This window comes from Callospermophilus lateralis, unplaced genomic scaffold, assembly GCF_048772815.1.
Source record: "Callospermophilus lateralis isolate mCalLat2 unplaced genomic scaffold, mCalLat2.hap1 Scaffold_10833, whole genome shotgun sequence".
Taxonomy (NCBI): Eukaryota; Metazoa; Chordata; class Mammalia; order Rodentia; family Sciuridae; genus Callospermophilus; species Callospermophilus lateralis.
In genome coordinates, this window is record NW_027511062.1 from 23,997 (window position 1) to 28,604 (window position 4,608).

The following is a 4,608-nucleotide window of genomic DNA, read 5'->3' on the forward strand; positions in this document are numbered from 1 at the left end:
TCTCAAAGTGGTTATGCACAACGTAGGAAATGGATATAGTAAGATATAAGACTGGAGATTGCTGAGTTTGTAGATTTTGCTATACAAAATAAGTATTGGTGGATGATATGGGGGTAGGGAGAAAAACAACAATGAAAAAAAGAGGAAAAACGAACAGTAGAGGGGTTCACATGCTACAAGTCTACAATGATAGTGTGAATATAGAGGGTAGTGTTCTTGGAAGCAGCAATACAATTTGAGGGAAGGAAATAGGTAATTTTTTGCACAGTTCCCAAGTGAGAGAGACAGGTGAATGGGTTCTGTGTTCAACTCTTCCCACCTAGGAGTGGAATTTATAGTTCATAGGGTATGTCTCAGTAAGTAGTAAAACACCATTTCTGTGTACCTTTACACTTTTTCATGGCTCCAAGCTGACTTTGACAATTCCAGTCACATTACATCTTTGCACTTGTTAGCTATTCATTAATTCATTCATTCATTACATTATTTATTTGTTTTTTTATTAATTCACTTTTTCTTTAGTTGTCATTGTTTTTACATTACTGGTGATTACATAATTGCATGAATATTCTCAATGTTGACTTTTTGTTAAGTATTGTTTTATGTGTTTATTCATACATTTACTTTTCATTGAAATGTTTTTCCTTTGCCAAGCCTGATTTATATTAGACCTCAGTCTTCATTTATGAAGACTAGATAAAATCACATTATTCCAAATAACTCAAGGATTTATCATCTTGGCAGAACCCTAATCAGCCACTAAAGTTGTCTGGGTCAACTAAAAGCTGTGTTAAAAGTCCTCTTTTTTCTTATATAGACTTTAATAAAGAATTCCTCTCTCATTTTTATATTATGGAGAGTAGACTAACTTCCCAAGCAGTAGTTAATAACCTAGATAACTTTTCCAACTAGCTCACTATTACTTTTATTTATTTTATTTATTTTTTTAAAACAGAACTTAGAACTTTAATGATGAAACATTTTGAACATTTTAGAATGGCATCTGTTAGCTGAAAAACAGGCAGGTGAAATTAACAAAAGGATCAATGAGGTCTTTCAAAGATGGTTTTAGTTATTAGAAGTTCTTAGAAGTTAAGTAAAACATTTTCAATGGTAAGACATGATTTTTCTGAAAGTTGGTTTTTCGTTAAATAAATGTATTTTCAATCCACTTCGTTTTAAGACCCCCCCCCCTTTTTAGGAAGAATGGAGAAAAAAAAAACTCCCAAGATTAGAGACATTGATTTATCTTAGGTATGGCAACAGCTACACCTAGTGGCTGGAGTTGCATAAAGCATTTTTCTAGCCCTATTGTTATAAAAGTAAATTCAGAAATGATCATTTTTCAACTTATTTAGGGTTTTAGGATAAGTGTGACATTTTACTTAACTATGTTTTAAGGAAATACTCAAGAATCTTTGGGAACAAAATCTTTGGCTCATAAGCTTGACCCAAGTATCCAGAATTTTTAGTATTCAAAAGTAGCTAAAATAAAACTCAAACCAAAGAGAGAACATACATATACTTTATTGCTCACCTTTCACACAAAGCACACCTCCAGCCATTTTCTTTCACAGCTTGACAATGTTTATGTATACAAAAACCCAGCAAGAAGCATCATGGCATGTAGATTTCAGTAAAGGAGAATGTAAAACATCAACTCAGCTAGGCTTTTGTTTTCTGCAGCAATAATAAAGGGCCTCCTGCACTAAGCAAAATCTACCTTACTTTGTAGTGCATTTCTTCTGTTACAAAAAAAAATCTCCTGCCCGAAGCAAACTAACTTGTATTTGCTGAGCCAGTGGTATTAACTCGTGCATAAAACAAATTTCGGTTTGCTATTTCTTCTAGCAGACTTCAAGTAAAAACAAGGTTGAACAAGGAACTTGTTTTGGATGGATGCAGGTCAGCTTGAGTTGCTATACTTAACTAAATGCCTAAATGTACTATAGGTTCACAACTTAGTTTGCTTTTATAGTCTTTATGGAATTTGGCCGTGTTCAAGGTTTTCAGAGTTGAGCATATGGTACAGTATTCCATCAACTGAATAAGGCTACTGAATGTGCTATCTGCAGAAGAGCTCATTTAATAGGAACTGACCTAATGGGTCTATCATGAAGCAAATGTGGCACAACCTCTCTGAATAAAATGCCAATCGGGGCAGAATTGTGCTCAGAAAATAGGCATTACAATATTTTACACAAAACACATATAAATGGATTGTTAATATGAGGACGATTTTCTAGTAGTAAATCTAAAAATGTCTAGGTGAATCCTCATTTTCAAAACTGCATATTAAAAACTACTTTATTCAAGTAATTTCTTCAAAAAAAGTATGCATGTTCTGACTGTGGAATTAGTCTACTGGTCAATTAAAGACAACTTTAATTACCTTTTAAAAACTTTTTTTCATAGAAAGGAGAGATGTTGTATGTGTTTCTCAAATAAACACCATTATGTAAGACCATTAAAAACAACAACAACAATAACAACAACAACAAAAAAAAAGCAGAATCAAAGGAAGACCTACAATGTTTATGCCAAGCAGGAATCTGCCTGCCACCACCTGTGGTCTCACGTTATTCAAAATAGATGCTGGACTCAGGATTCTGAAACTAAGTTTCTATTATTTGAGTTCTAGCAAAATGTAAGGTTCTGTAGCCTCAACTAGTATAATGTCTTCCCTGTCCAAATCCAGAATGATTATACTGATAGCCTCCATGCTGGAAGTGTTGTTCAAACTGACCCCCTTGGTGGTAAGTTTTGCTCCCCCTTCCTCCCCACCCACCTCCCTGGCCTCCATGACCACCCCGGCCTCCACGACCACCTCTTCCACCACGACCACCACCTCGATCACTGTGGTGCCCACCATCTTGATATATATTGTCCTGCTGGTATCCACCACCCTGGTATCCACTTCCTGTGTATGAAGATGTTTGGAAACCACTATAACCACTGCCTTGATAATTACTACTGTGGCCACCATGATAGCCACCTGACTGGAAACCTGAATCTCGATAACCACCATCTTGGTAGCCGCCTCCTCCTCCTCCTCCTCCTCCTCCATTCCCACCATCTGTCCAGCCTCCTTGATGCTTATTTCCTCTTCCTCCCCCTCGGCCACCATGGTCATAGCCACCACGTCCACCTCTCCCTCCTCCTTGTTCATGACCTCCACGTCCACCAAATGAGGAATGTTCATAACCACCTCTCCCTCCTCCTCGACCTCATGCTTGCTGCTGGGGGTCATCTTGCCTTTTCTGCCATGGTGGCATCTCTGGGGGTGGAGGTTCAATTTCATTGGGTCTTCCACCTCTGTCAGGTACTCTGCCCATCAACACCTTATTGATGGCACAGGCAGTCTTTTCTCTTATGGAACCACTGCTTGTCCTTAAAATCTTTGACAAGTCTTGCCTTGCAGCCAAAAGATGAGCAACAGAAATAGTGCTTTTAGGAGATAAGACTGAACGCTTCGGCTGATAAACCTTGGCTAATTTTTCTGTCTGACTCTTAGCTCTGTCAGATCAGCCAAAGGACTGAACAGTGACATCCAAACGTTTTATTAGCAGCTTTCTCCGAACTTCATATTCATTAGCTATGGCTTGGTTAATTGCTTCTATCTTTTCCCAGTGGGCTGGTCCCATTGGCTTCTTCAGTAAAGGCTTTCCCACATGATTATGTGGAACTTTTGCTAATGTTTCCTTTAATTTTTTTTTCAACCCCCTGAAGAATTGGAACATAGTTATATTGGCTGGAGGTTTGGACATTCCTAGAGCAATACATATGCCTTTCAACTCTTAAAAGACCTCACTACCGCCTCCTTCTTGAGCTTTTTTTGGAGGAGCATTCACACAGAGCATTCTGGCAGCTTCTAGTTCTGAGATGAGGTATGTGAGCAAAAGGAGGCAGTTCTTCTGTATGAGAAGGCACTTGGTCACATCCCCAGAGGTCAGTGAAAGATATGGGCAGTTCATCTCCCCTAGTAGCCCACTCACCTCAAGCTGGAATTCTTCAGCCTCACTTGGACTGTTAGTTGCTTGAGCATTTTCCTCTAGTTTACAGAGCACTCTTAATTCAGATACCAGCCAAGCACAGAGTTTGGTAAACTCGGGGGAACTGGCTCCAGCAGAGACTGCTTGAGACAGTGTGCCATCATCCAACAATGGGCCCTTGTAACCTAGGTCTTCCAACAACTCCAAGATGTCAGTCTCCATGAGGTCACACTCCATGCTACTGTGGTATTCAAATTTCCGAGTTATCAGGTTCCCCTCTTCCCTGGCAACTTACACTCGCGCATGCGCTCTCTCCCCGGAACTCCCAAATCCTCACTATTACTTTTAAATTATTCACATCCTTGACACTAAGAGTGTCACTGATTACTTTTTTTTTATTTTTTCAAGATCTCTCTCTCTCTCTCTCTCATATTACAAAATGAAATCAAATATGTTTTTTTACTAAGAAACACTCTCAGCCTTTAATAAAATATTCAATAAAGAAAAAGGGTTTCACTGATTTTCATAGAGCCTCACTAAGTTGCTGAGGCTGGCTGACTTTAATGTTATAGAAGTTTGCAATATATATAGCATGAATATAGAGGGTAGTGTTCAT

At 38.5% G+C, this 4,608-nt stretch overlaps 1 pseudogene; it reads right to left on the bottom strand.

Moving 5' to 3' along the window:
* Positions 1-2,663: 2,663 nt before the first annotated feature.
* Positions 2,664-4,229, bottom strand: LOC143386555 (protein FAM98A pseudogene; annotated as a pseudogene).
* Between the last annotated feature and the right edge of the window lie 379 nt (positions 4,230-4,608).